The following is a 14,719-nucleotide window of genomic DNA, read 5'->3' as shown; positions in this document are numbered from 1 at the left end:
AATGAAAGTTTTTATTTACATAGCAGTGTCAAAATTTGCAGCTGAAACAGAGTAATTTTTTTTGAGAGACAGTGAAAGTTTTTTTTTTGGGAATTGCATTTGAAGCAGTCTCTGGTTAATCCCTCTGTTAAGAGGAAGATACTTTTGTAACAGGTTGTTTTTATTAAATGAATACAAAGCTTTTATTGTGGATGTGAAACTCTGTTCTTCAGCAAACATATTTTAGCTTCCCTGTGCAAAACAGAGCATTGTTCTCTGTTTCAGAATTTTGTTTGAAATTACCAGAAATTTCCAACAGTGGTATCAGAGCTTGTCCAGGCTCTTTGAAGGTGTCAAAGAAGCTGAAGGAAGGATTTCTTGCTGCAGCAGCTTCTCCAGCAAAGTGAAGACTCAGTAAAAAATCCAAGGTATTTCTCAAGATTTTTTTTTTGTGTTGAAGACAGTCAGTGATTTTAAACATACCGTCAAGTATTTTTGAAGAGTGCAAGAATCGCTGGAGCCAGCACTAGCATGGGTATATTTAATACTTAGCTCCCATAGTTTAATGGGAAAAACTATGACTATTGGGAAATAACCATGAGAGCTTTGCTTGCCTCACAAGATTTATGGGAATTTGTTGAGGATGGATTTGAAGAACCAGCAGATGAAGATGAGTTTAATAACTTAACACAGGCAGAGAAAGATATGTTGAAGAGCTATAAGAAGAAGGATTCAAAAGCCCTCTTATTTTTGTATCAAGCAGTGCATGAGAGTGTGTTTCCAAGGATAGCAGCAGCCAAGACATCCAAAGAAGCATGGCAAACTCTCAAGATAGCCTATCAAGGCATGGAGAAAGTGAAGACAACAAAACTACAGTTGTTGAGGAGAGATTTTGAGAATCTATGCATGAAGGAGTCAGATAATATTGACTCATTCTTCACACATGTGATTGGTCTGGTCACACAGATAAGGTCTCATGGAGAGATTCTTGAAGAAAGGAGGATTGTGAAGAAACTATTGAGGGTCCTACTCTCAATGTTCGATGTGATTGTCACCACCATAGAAGAGACAAAGGATCTCAGAAACTTTTTAGCTGATGAACTACATGCATCACTGATAACACATGAGCAGAGATTGAGTAGGAATGAAAATTCATCTCTAGAGCATGCCTTCAAGACCAGGATGTCCTTTGGAAGAGGAAGAGGTCAAGGCAGAGGAAACAAGAGAGGAAGAGGAAGAAGCCAAAACAGAGGTGGAAGAAACAGTCCAGCGATTGCTCAATGAAGAGGCAGCAATCCAAATCATAACTAAGGCCAAGGCAGCAACCAACAAAGTGGACAACATCATGCTCAAGGACAAAGGTATGAAAAATCCAATGTCCAATGTTACTACTGTAAAAAATATGGGCATTATGCGAATGAATGTAGGAAGAAGCAACATGATATGAGTAATAGAACTAGTGCAAATTTCACTAGAGAAAACATCAGCCAAAACAATTTGTTTTCAACCTGTAATATTGCTAAAGAAAAAAGTGAAGATGTATGGTTTTTAGACTCCGGTTGCAACAACCATATGACAGGAAACATAGCCCTGTTTTCTATGTTAGATCAAAACGTGAAGTCACAAGTCACACTAGGGACTGATAATAAAGTTTCTGTTATGGGAAAATGAGAAGTAAAAGTTTTAACAAAGAAAGGTGAAAAGAAAATCATAGGAGAAGTTTATTATGTTTTTGGAATGAAATGTAACCTCTTAAGTATTGAACAACTTGTTCAAAAAGAGTACAATGTTTTCTTTGTGAATGATGTATGCACCATCATGGATAGAGCACCCAGCAAACGATGTATTGCTGAAGTGAAGATGACAAGGAACAAGATGTTCCTTCTCAGAATGAAGGCAGATTTAAAAAATAAAGAAGTAATTACAGCAGTGACTCAAGAGGCTTTCCAAAGCGAACCGAAAGATGAAAATTGGTTGTGGCACTTGAGATTTGGACATCTCAACTTTGGAGGTCTTAACTTGTTGAATAGAAAAGGAATGGTAAGAGGATTACCATTGATAGAGAAACCAGATAGCCTTTGTGAAGGTTGTATCCTGGGGAAACAACATAGAGAAAGTTTTCCATATGGGAAAAGCATAAGGGCAAAAGCACCCTTAGAGATTGTCCACTCAGATTTATGTGGACCGATGCAAACTCCATCACTTACAGACAGCCACTATATACTAACATTCATTGATGATTTTACTAGAAAAACTTGGGTTTATTTCTTTAAGAACAAAAGTGAAGTGTTTGAAATATTTTGTGATTTCAAGGCACTTGTAGAAAACCAAAGCGGGCTGCATATCAAAGTTCTAAGAACTGATAGAGGAGGTGAGTATATCTCCAAGGAATTTCTACGTTTTTGTAGAGAAAATGGAATTCATAAGCAGTTTACAGCTAGGTACACCCCGCAGCAAAATGGAGTTGCTGAAAGGAAGAACATGACAATCATGGATATGGCAAGGAGTATGTTAAAGGCAAAGCATTTGCCAAATGATTATTGGGCTGAAGCTGTACATTGTGCAGCGTACATTTTGAATAGATGCCCTACAAAAGCAGTCATGAACAGAGTGCTGGAAGAAGCATGGAGTGGGACAAAGCAAGGAGTCACCCACATGAAAGTTTTTGGATGTGTGGCTTATGCACACATTCCAGATCAGCTAAGGAAAAAGTTGGACAGAAAAGGGGAGAAATGTATTTTCATTGGATACAGTGAGGAATCCAAAGCTTACAGGTTGTATAACCCATCCACCAAGAATCTCATTGTGAGTAGAGATGTTCAGTTCATTGAGGAGGAAGCTTGGGATGGAAGCATAGAGAAAACAATGAATGTTAAAAGTTCTTTGTCACATGATGAAAATGATGAAGAGATGGCTAAAATACATCCCCAAACAGCAGCACCAACACAAGGACAGCAAGGGACACCCTTGAGGAGAAATGAAAGTGCTTCTCCAAGCACACCACAAGGAGGAAATTCAAGTGCTTCTTCAAGCACTTGTACACCAAATGAAAGAGGTAAAAAGTTCAGAAATTTAAGTGATATTTATGAACAAGAGGTAGCAAATGAAGGTATGAATTCTTTGTTTGCATTATATTGTCATGTTGATGACCCTATTCATTTCGAAGAAGCAATTAAGGATAGGAAATGGATAGAAGCTATGGATGAGGAGATCAATGCCATAGAAAGAAACAAGACATGGGATTTAGTTGAACTACCAAAAGGAAAGAAAGTCATTGGAGTTAAATGGGTCTACAAGACCAAGAGTAATGCTGAAGGCAAAATAGAAAGACACAAGGCAAGACTTGTTGTCAAAGGATACAAGCAGCAGTATGGGAGAGACTATGAGGAAACTTTTGCACCGGTTGCTAGAATGGAAACAGTGAGAGCAGTGTTGTCCATAGTAGCACAAAACAAGTGGAAAGTTTACCAAATGGACGTGAAGTCAGCATTCCTAAATGGAGTGTTAATGGAAGAGGTTTACATTGAACAACCTCCAGGCTATGAAAAGAAAGGGCAAGAGCACAAAGTGTGCAGATTGAAGAAAGCTCTTTATGGGCTGAAGCAAGCACCAAGAGCATAGCACAGTAGGATAGATTCCTATCTACTGGAAATGGATTTGAAAAATGTGAGGGAGAACCCACTCTCTACATCAAAGAAAAGGATGGTAAAATACTAATTGTTGTGTTATATGTTGATGATGTTATTTTCACTGGTAATGATGATTATCTCATTGGAAATTTCAAAACAGTCATGAAAGAAGAATTTGAAATGATTGACATGGGTTTGCTGAGATACTTCTTAGGAATAGAAGTAGAACAAAATGGAAATGAGATTTTTATCTCACAAGAAAAATATGTTAAGGAAGTGTTGGAAAGATTCCATATGCAAGAGAGCAAGGCAGCAATCACTCCCACAGTGATGGGATTAAAACTCAGGAAAGAGGACAGCAACAAGGATTTTGATCCTAGTTTGTACAAAAGCATAGTTGGCAGCCTCATGTATTTGATTGCAACTAGGCTGGATATAATGTTTGCTATTAGTTTAATTTCCAGATTCATGGAGAGGCCAAAAGAAGCACATTGGCAGGCAGCAAAAAGAATTCTGAGGTATGTTAAAGGTACTAAAAGGTTTGGCATTTTATATACTACTTCAGAATGTTCAGATTTAATTGGATACACTGATAGTCATTGGGCTGGAAGTGTAGATGATCGGAAAATCACATCTAGTTATGTTTTTCACATGGATTCAGGAGCCATTTCACGGGCTTCTAAAAAACAGTCTATTGTAGCGTTGTCTACAGCAGAGGCAGAATATGTGGCAGCTACAGCAGTAGCATGTCAAGTAGTTTGGATGAGAAGGATGTTAAGGAGTTTATGCCAAGAGCAAACAAAAGGAACTGTGATCTTTTGTGACAATAGCTCAGCTATTGCATTATCCAAGAATGTTGTGTTTCATAAGAGAACGAAACACATTGACACAAAGTTTCATTATATCAGGGAATTGGTAAACAATGGAGAAATTGTCTTAAAACATTGCAGGACTCAGGAGCAGGTTGCAGACATTCTGACCAAACCATTGGGACAGAAAAGTTTTGAATTTTTGAGGAAATGTTTGGGTGTGACTGATAATCCAGCAGTTGAAATTAAAGGGGAGTGTTGAAATTGTAATTTCAACTGCCGCTACAGTTGAACAGTGGCGCGCATTTAATTCCGGAAACCAGGCAGACTTCCCCGCACTGCCTTTACGGATCAGTGGTATTTTTCGAGGGGGCAGCGATCACACCGATCAGCTGACGCGTGTCCTCAGTTGACTTTCCAAAACCGCCATTCCCTGGAAGGTAAAGGTCGGTAAGAAGAGGCCTTGCGATATTCACCACAGGTGTCCGATCAATGATGGGGAGATCAACGGTTAAGATAGCAGGAGCATGTTTTTTGTTTTAATGCAACGTACATTGCAGTTCATAGATTGTGCACTCGTTCCAGAAATTAATTTATATCCATACCGAAGTAATTAAGGAAGTGTACTTCAGTCAGTAAAAGTAGGCAAAAGTTTAATTTTGTTTTTATTCACGGATATGTAATATGTAATGTAGTATGTTTTTTTTGTTGTTGTTCGTTGACTCTACAATGAAGTAGAAGCAGTAGCGCGAAAGGGAAAAACGCACAGCAGTGCGAATGTATGTTTTTTGTTGTTGAAATGCAATCTCCAGTAGTGTGAATGTTTTTTTGGGTTGAATATGCAATGTAATGTAATGGGAGTAGCAGCAGCTCGCGAATGAAAGTTTTTATTTACACAGCAGTGTCAAAATTTGCAGCTGAAACAGAGTAATTTTTTTTAGAGACAGTGAAAGTTTTTTTTTGGGAACTGCATTTGAAGCAGTCTCTGGTTAATCCCTCTGTTAAGAGGAAGATCCTTTTGTAACAGGTTGTTTTTATTAAATGAATACAAAGCTTTTATTATGGATGTGAAACTCTGTTTTTCAGCAAACATATTTTAGTTTCCCTGTGCAAAACAAAGCATTGTTCTCTGTTTCAGAATTTTGTTTGAAATTACCAGAAATTTCCAGCAATGAGCAAGCGAAACAAAATTCAGTGATCATACTTGGTGAACTATTTCCCCAGGTTAAGATTCTCACAAAAAAATATTTATTTGTATGACGTGTATGATTTATCATACAGATTGTCGAACATAGCTTACTATGTCCCAGCCTTGTATCTTTTGTGCCACTCGTTCCATTTCGTTTATGTTGTCATAAACTGCCATGTACACTCCTCTCATATAATCTAGAAGACACTCTGTTGATGATGGGTCCCATTTGATCATTATACACACAATTTATGCAAATGTAATATTTGTTGACTCACTCAATTAGTAGAATGGATATTATTAATTTGAAAGTAAAGTTATTTATTTAAAATCGAGAAGGATTACCATACTTTTTCTTAATTTGAAGGTAAAGTTATTAAAAATCCAGAAGAATTATATATATATATATATATATATATATATATATATATATATATATATATATATATATATATATATATATGATAGGTCTCTCCAGGTACACGCAATTATTAGCTCTTAAACGTTGTGGTTAAGAGTTCGAGCTCCTCCATTGTTCCGAAGGTGTCGTAGATATCGTCGAGAACCGTGATCATATGACATATTTTGGCAAATCCGAGTCGGAACGCAGAATGTTTAGGATCATTTGCAATGCAAGCTGCTAAAGTGTAGTATTCCACGTGACGATGCCGTGCGAATGTTACTTGAGGGAACCCATAATCTTTCCACCATCTACACATATAAACTTCACATTTTTACTTTCTTGAATTTTTCAGGACTCAAATTCAATTAATTTGGAGACGATATGCAATGACAACTCATCACCTCACCTCGAGAGAGATTGTAACTCTCTCTCTTGTATAGAGTGAAAGATGTTGAATTCCACCTTTGAAAATTCTAACGGTTTCGCTCTCATCAAATATGGCGTACTAAACCAAAAACTGCGGTAGAATTAATCAATTCCAAATTTTACATAGATACTAATTTATGAAAAGAAAGATTTCCATGAAGAAAAACAAACTTCATATGGCCTGGACCATCTTTGTTTGTTGATGTATGTTATAAAATATTAACATATATTCACATCCATCCATTCTTAGTTCGGGCCTTATAATAAGATTTGAATTTCTCTCAACATATTCGAGTAGTATTTGTGCATTCAACTACATATAAATTAAAAAAAAAAAAATAGTGTCCTCTCTGAATACGTAGATGTACATTCTTGTTTCCATTCTTGGCATATTTATGTGCCAACCATATTCGAGAAGATACTCTAGCTATGATACACAAATTTTCACTTCTAAAACACAGATCGTGACAAATAATGAAATAAAATTCTAATTAGCAGATTTGGTATTTGTATTACTGCCTTACCTCTTGTGGAAGACCAGAGACGGGAATTTTTTTTAAGGTGACCTTTAAATCCGTTGTAGAGAAAATTTGAGCCCCCTCCATAACTTTTTTGTTCAGAAAGGTAATGAGACATGCCCAAAATAAATTTAGCATGCCTCTTATCTCTCCGTCTATTTGTTTGAATGGAAGAGCATATAAACTGCCCCTTCTCGTTTTTGAAGTTTTCCAAAACATCTGGTATCAATGTATCAAGTAGTGTCAGCCAATGTATTATGGGATGTTTCCATTGAGTTTGTTGCTAAAGAGGTACAAGAGGGACACATTGGTTAACATACCAACTGAATCTGGTATGCTTCCTGTGAGCCTATTGTCAGACATATCCAACATTTACAAAAAAACACAATTCTCCTAGAGACAGAGGAATGGAGCCACTGCGCAGGTTCCATGGAGATCGAGAGTAGTGAGGTTGCGAAGACCAGTTATGGAGGTGGGAATCTGGCTCGTGAACTAGTTGGTGAAGAGATCCAATATTCGAATTTTTTTGAGACCTCTTAAAATGTTGGGAATGCTTCCGTTGAGCCCATTCTGCAACAACTACAATTCTTCCAGATTGTGGAGGTTTCCGAGAGACCGGGGAATAGAACCATTGAGCCCTTTGGTGTCGATAATTGGCTTCTTCAACTGGTGGAGCTTCCCGAGTGACGAGGGAATGGAACCAGTGATTTCTTTCAAGTCTTCTAGGTTCAAAATTTCCAGAAACTGCAGATCTCCCAACGACTCCGAGATTGTGCCCTTCATCTAGGTATCCAATATGAAATCATCACCGAATATGAGCCCCGACAGCAGAAGCCCCACAACTCGTCCTGCTCCATGTCAAGTATGTTTTGAAAGAATGATCGAATATCACACAGCCTCATCTAAGTAAAACACATAATGCATGAAATTTCTTACATAAACTACCCTTGCATGCCAAATGAAGTGTTGTGCATGTTTCTACGTGGTTGTGAAAAATTTTAATTACCTCTGAAAAGCTTTGAAAGGTTCGTTTCATGTAATTTGAGTATATCCTCTCTCTGAAATATATCCCAAAGAGCACCTCCAAAGTCAGAGCTTTCATTTCCCATCTCCCCTGAAACCTGTGGCAACCCCTCTTTTCTTCTATATTAGCTTTCAATTTCTCCATTTGCTTTTGTTGGATTTCTGAGAAGTTCCTAGAAGTGTTGGAAGGTGTGTTGATATTTTTCTGTTTTAGACGAAAAAGGCAAAAATCCCAGTGTGTGACAACAATAGAAAATCTGTTGCTGGATTATCTCCAGGTTGTTGGGAGAAAATTAATGCATCCTAAATTTGATGTGAGAGGCAGTTAGATTCTCCTTGCTATAAAATAGGTAGTCATACGGATAGCTGGGTGTAATGTGAGAGTTTATGTAATCTCCTGTTTGAATAATAAAATATTGCTGATGCCTTAGTTTGGTGGACGTAGCCCAGATTGGTTGGGTGAACCACGTTAAAAGCTGTGTCCCTGTGCATGATTTTAATAGCTGTGTATATGTTTTATGTTTGCTGTGCATCTGATCTCCAACAAGTGGTATCAGAGCATGTTGGAGGCAAGATTGGACTTGCATACTGGAGGTGGAGCTGAGGTTGTTTATTTGCTGCCTGGAGGCGCTGCGTGCGTGTAAGTGATCTAATACGTTGCTACCTGGTGCGCTGTGGAGCTGTTCAAACAAGCGTGGAGCTTGTTTTGAGCAACTGTTAGTGCGTTAATGCGTGAAGACAAGTCATATGCGTGGATATATATGTGACTATCAACGTGGATCTGTTATACAAAACGGCGTGGAAACTGCGTGGAGCGCTGGAGCAGAAACGTATTACCTGATTGCTGGAGCCGTCCATTGCCCTGCGCGCTGGTAAAACACTTTTTTGCTGTGAGTTTACAGCATGGGTATGTATTTAATAAATGGCGTGGTTATGTTAGATACCTGCATTGATATATGTTAAAACAACGTGGGTATGTGTATTGCAACCGCGTGGATTTATTTAAAAAAAACAACGTGGTTATGTTATAGCGTGGAACCAATAATTGGTAAAAACAAAAACGGCATGGTTTTCTTAGATCTGCATTCATATATATATATATATATATATATATATATATATATATATTAAAAACGGCGTGGATTCTTTAGTTTGCTGCGTTGACCATTGCTAGAGCCATGTGAACCCTGCGTGGAGTTTTGTTTTTTGGTGTACAGCGTGCGCAGAACCGACAGTGATATTTTTTTTTTAATTGGCGCGGATTATCCAAAAACAGTAGCACCAATCTCCTGAATTAGCGCGAATATTACATTAATTAAGTGCGCCAATGCGCTAATGAGCCGATTGGCGCACATTTGAGTGGGATTCTCGCGCCAATTTGTCATCCCTTAAAGCGTTTTTTAATAGGCGCGGTTGAGGTGCTGATTAGCCAGCACCATTTGTTTTTTACATGGAAATCTGAGTTTTATACAGCAAAGCACAGAGGTTTGTTTTTTTTTTTTTTTAAAGGGCGAAGGTTATCTGAGGCATATATGAGGCATAGGCATTTATTGACATTCAATTTTGTTTTTTAAATTGAAATTGGAGATTCTTTGTTTTTTTTTTTACGAGATGGCCAAAACTCAGAGTGCCCATTTTGAAATAGAGAAATTTAATGGGAAAAATAATTTCGAGATCTGGAAGGTAAAGATGCACGATCTGCTGGTTCAACAAGGTGTGGCGAAAGCACTGTTGGGGAAAAACAAAAGGCCTCCTTCCATGGCGGAGAATGAATGGGATGAGATGGACGATAGAGCTCTGAGCGCAATTCAGTTATGTCTGGCGGACGATGTTCTGTTCAACATTGTGTCAGAGAAAACCGCCGCAAGCTTGTGGTCGAAGCTTGAGAAGCTCTATATGACGAAATCTTTGACAAATCGGATTCTCCTGAAACGGCAGCTTTATGGTTTGCGGATGAAAGAAGGTACCTCAATTACTGATCACCTGAATGTTTTTAATACCTTACTGGTGCAATTAGACAGTCTAGATGTGAAATTTGATTCAGAGGATAAGGCAATAACTCTATTGTGTTCATTGCCCGAATCCTGGGATCACTTTGTTACTTCCATAAGCTTTAGTACAACAGACATCCTTGAGTTTGACGATGTTGTTGGAGCCTTGTTGGCTGAGGAGACGAGGAAGAGGTCGAATGCAGACACCTCTACATCAGAGGTAATGATGGCCAGAGGTCGCTCAAGAGAGAGACACTCCGGGGGCAAGCATAGCGACTCTCGTTCAAAGTCCAAAGGAAAGAAGACAAAGGTGAAGTGCTGGCATTGTGGCAAGGCTGGACATCTGAAAAAGGATTGCTGGAAGCATAAGCAGGCTGCTAAAGAAGGCTCGTCGACAGAAAAGAAGGAAGCCAACACCACAGATACAGGTTCAGTATCTGGTTCAGGTATGAGTGATGAGGTATTGTCTGTTAATATGTCAAAACATGATCAACATTGGTTGTTAGATTCCGGGGCATCTAACCACATGTGTATTCATAAAGATTGGTTTAAAACATATAGATCAGTTGATGATGGAGTCGTGTACATGGGTAATGATGTCACTTGCAGTATTATTGGAATAGGAAGTGTACAACTACAAATGTTTGATGGCACAACCAAAATGTTAACTGATGTGAGACATGTACCAGATCTAAGAAAAAATCTAATTTCATTAGGAGCATTGGATACGAATGGATATAAAACTGTAATTCAAGGTGGAGTTATGAAAATCTATAAAGGTATCTTACTAGTGATGAAGGCTAAGAAGGTAGGAAATCTTTTTCAATTAGAAGGTAGAACTGGGTCAGATCATGTGTTGGTGTCTAAACATGACAGTAGTTCCATTCCCCTATGGCATCAAAGGTTGGGCCATATGAGCGAACGAGGGTTGAAAATTTTGGCTGACCGCAAGTTACTTCCTAATCTAAGATCTCGAAAGTTAGATTTCTGTAAACATTGCTTGTTTGGAAAACAAAGTAAACAAAAGTTTAAAACAGGCAAACATACTAGTAAAGGGATACTTGATTATATTCATTCAGATGTTTGGGGTCCAGCCCCTACAGCGTCGTATGGTGGCTCGTCGTATTTTGTGTCATTTATTGATGACTTTTCTTGGAAAGTATGGGTCTACATGTTGAAAAAGAAGTCTAATGTTTTTACAGTTTTCAAGCAGTTTAGAGCATTGGTAGAAAAAAGCACTGGTAGAACTATAAAATGTTTAAGAACTGACAATGGTGGTGAATTTACTTCCAAGGAGTTTGACAGCTATTGCAAGGATGCAGGGATCGAGAGACATAAGACCACGGTTTATACTCCTCAGCAGAATGGAGTTGCTGAACGCATGAACAGGACTCTTCTAGAGAGAGCAAGGTGTATGCTGAGTAACGCCGGGTTGCAGAAGGAGTTGTGGACGGAAGCAGTGGCAACAGCTTGTTATGTGATAAACCGATCTCCATCGACGGCGATAGGCTGCAAGATTCTGCAAGAGGTATGGAAAGGACACCCTTGTGACTATTCTAAACTCAGAGTGTTTGGTTGTGATGCATATGCTCTAGTGCCTAAACATCAGTGAACTAAATTAGATCCGAAATCGAAAAAGTATGTCTTTGTTGGGTATGGTGATGGAACAAAGGGATTTAGATTGTGGGATCCTACTACCCGCAAAATCATCATCAACAGAGATGTAAATTTTGATGAATCCTCTCTCGTACAGTTAGATGTAAAGAGTAGATTGAAACAGGATGATGTATCTGATTTCCAGAATATTCAGTTTGACAGCACTTCTCATGATAGTCATGATGATCATCGTTCAGATTCTAGTCATGAACAGGTTTCAGAATCAGATTATGAACAGGGTTCAGATGGAGGACATGAACAGGTCTCAGATGGCGATCATGAAGAAGTTCCTACAGATAGTAGACAACCAATTGTGGAAGCACCAGAAACGTCCTTAAGGAGGTCTACAAGGATCAAACGTCCTCCGAGAAGGTATGATGATTATGTTACTTCAGTTGCTTTGACCGCTAATGATGATGAACCTTTGTGTTATCAGGAAGCCGTAGAAGGTTCAAATAGTGACAAATGGAAAGCAGCCATGAAGGAAGAAATGATGGCCTTAGGTAAGAATGGCACATGGTATCTGGTTGAACTTCCCAAAGGCAGGAAAACTGTGGGATGTAAATGGGTTTTCAAGCTGAAACGGGGTGTGAATGATACGGAAGACAGGTACAAAGCGAGACTGGTTGCAAAAGGTTTTTCTCAGAAAGCCGGTGTTGATTTTCATGAGATTTTTTCACCAGTGGTTAAAATTGTTTCAATTATAATTGTGTTAGCATTAGTGGCTTTGCTTGATTTAGAGTTGCAGCAGTTAGATGTTAAAACTGCATTTCTACATGGTGACTTAGATGAGGAAATATATATGGAACAACCGGAAGGATTTGTTCAGCGTCGCAATGAGAAATTTGTCTGCAGGCTCAAGAAGTCATTATATGGCCTGAAGCAGTCGCCTCGGCAGTGGTATAAGAAGTTTGATTCTTTCATGATGAGTCAGAAATATGTAAGAAGTGAATATGATCATTGTGTTTACTTTAAGCAGTTAAATAATGGCATGTTCATTATCTTAGTGTTGTATGTTGATGATATGCTTTTAGCAAGCAAAAGCATTGAAGAAATCAACAGGTTGAAGACTCAGATGGCAAGGACGTTTGATATGAAAGATCTAGGAGCGGCAAGACAGATTTTGGGCATGGAGATTTTCAGAGACAGGAGTAATGGTAAGCTGTGGCTATCACAACAGAAGTATGTTGAGAAAATACTTTTGAGGTTTGGTATGAATAATGTGAAGCCTGTGTCAGTCCCTTTAGCTTCCCATTTCAAACTTTCTTCCAGTTTATGTCCTAATACAGATGAAGAAAAGGATTATATGTCTCGAATTCCGTATGCCAATGTAGTAGGATGTTTGATGTATGCGATGGTGTGTACGCGACCAGATATTTCACATGCAGTTGGGGTTGTCAGCAGGTACATGGCAAATCCGGGTAAAGAGCACTGGTCAGCAGTGAAATGGGTGCTTCGGTATATGAGAGGCACAAGTAGTTATTGTATTACTTACAATAAGAGTAGTGAATCTGTTTGCGGATATGTTGATTCTGATTTTGCAGGTGATTTGGATAAGAGAAGGTCAACTTCAGGATATGTCTTTACCCTTGCAGGTGGAGCTATTAGTTGGATGTCAAAGCTACAAAATATTGTTGCTTTATCCACTACTGAAGCAAAATACATTGCTGCTTCGCATGCTTGCAAAGAGGCAGTTTGGTTAAAAGGATTGCTTGGTGAGTTTGGTAGGTTACAGGACAACATCAGGTTACTTTGTGATAATCAAAGTGCAATACATTTGGCTAAGAATCCGGCCTATCATAGTAAATCAAAGCATATTCCAATTAAGTACCATTTTGTAAGACAGGTTATCACTGAAAGGGGCGTTTCTCTTGAAAAGGTGCATACAAAGGAAAACTGTGCAGACATGTTCACGAAACCAGTTTTGTTAGAGAAGCTACGTTGGTGTTTGGCTTCTCTTGGCTTGCAGAAAAGATAAAAATAATAAACAAACAGGGCATCAGGCTAATTGTTGTCAAGGTGGAGATTGTTGAGATTTTTCTGTTTTAGATGAAAAAGGCAAAAATCCCAGTGTGTGACAACAATAGATAATCTGTTGCTGGATTATCTCCAGGTCGTTGGGAGAAAATTAATGCATCCTAAATTTGATGTGAGAGGCAGTTAGATTCTCCTTGCTATAAAATAGGTTGTCATACGGATAGCTGGGTGTAATGTGAGAGTTTATGTAATCTCCTGTTTGAATAATAAAATATTGTCGATGCCTTAGTTTGGTGGACGTAGCCAAGATTGGTTGGGTGAACAACGTTAAAAGCTGTGTCCCTGTGCATGATTTTAATAGCTGTGTATATGTTTTATGTTTGTTGTGCATCTGATCTCCAACAAGGTGCAAAGGCAATACATATCATAGATTTCGAAATCGGCTTGGGGGGTCAGTGGGCATCGTTTCTTCAAGAAATCATTGTCATCGTAAGACAATCTATGCAATTTCGTGAAGCAACTCAATGTAATCATTGTCATCGTACCAGAGACAATCTATGTAATTTCGTGAAGCAACTCAATGTCCCCTTTGAATTCGAGCTCCTAAATATCGACCATGTAGAGTCCCTAACACTCCGCGAGCGCGAGGGTGTGGCAGTTAATATTTCATTGTTGCCTTCTGGTTTCACTTCGCCGGACTCAACCTCGTGACTTCTATGCCTCGTCAAGAACCTCACACTTAGGGACATGGTGGTAGTGGATGTTGAAACCACAGCCACCACCACCTCCACTGCAACCACTTCTGCTGCCTCTTTCGTTCACCATTTCCTGGAAGCATTGCAGATCAACCATTCAACGATGAGGTTCGCTTCGAGCTGGCCTTCTGGAGCCATACACTTCAAGGGAAATACACGCTTGGCCATCAAGAACATGACAAATGGATAGCCGATCCACAATAAAATCACAACATTTGACATGCGACATTATTACAAATCCAATTTACTGTACCAAGTGCATAGTTTAATGGTAGATTCGTATATCAAATTTGAAGAAAGCACAACAGAGAATTATCAAATGCTACATGGCATGCTTGAATTATTCCCTTTATTCGAAGTCCAA

This window comes from Pinus tabuliformis, chromosome Q (genome assembly GCF_031772625.1).
Source record: "Pinus tabuliformis cultivar Carrire ecotype Pingquan chromosome Q, CPIR1, whole genome shotgun sequence".
In the NCBI taxonomy this organism is placed as follows: Eukaryota; Viridiplantae; Streptophyta; class Pinopsida; order Pinales; family Pinaceae; genus Pinus; species Pinus tabuliformis.
This window is presented reverse-complemented; position numbering follows the sequence as displayed.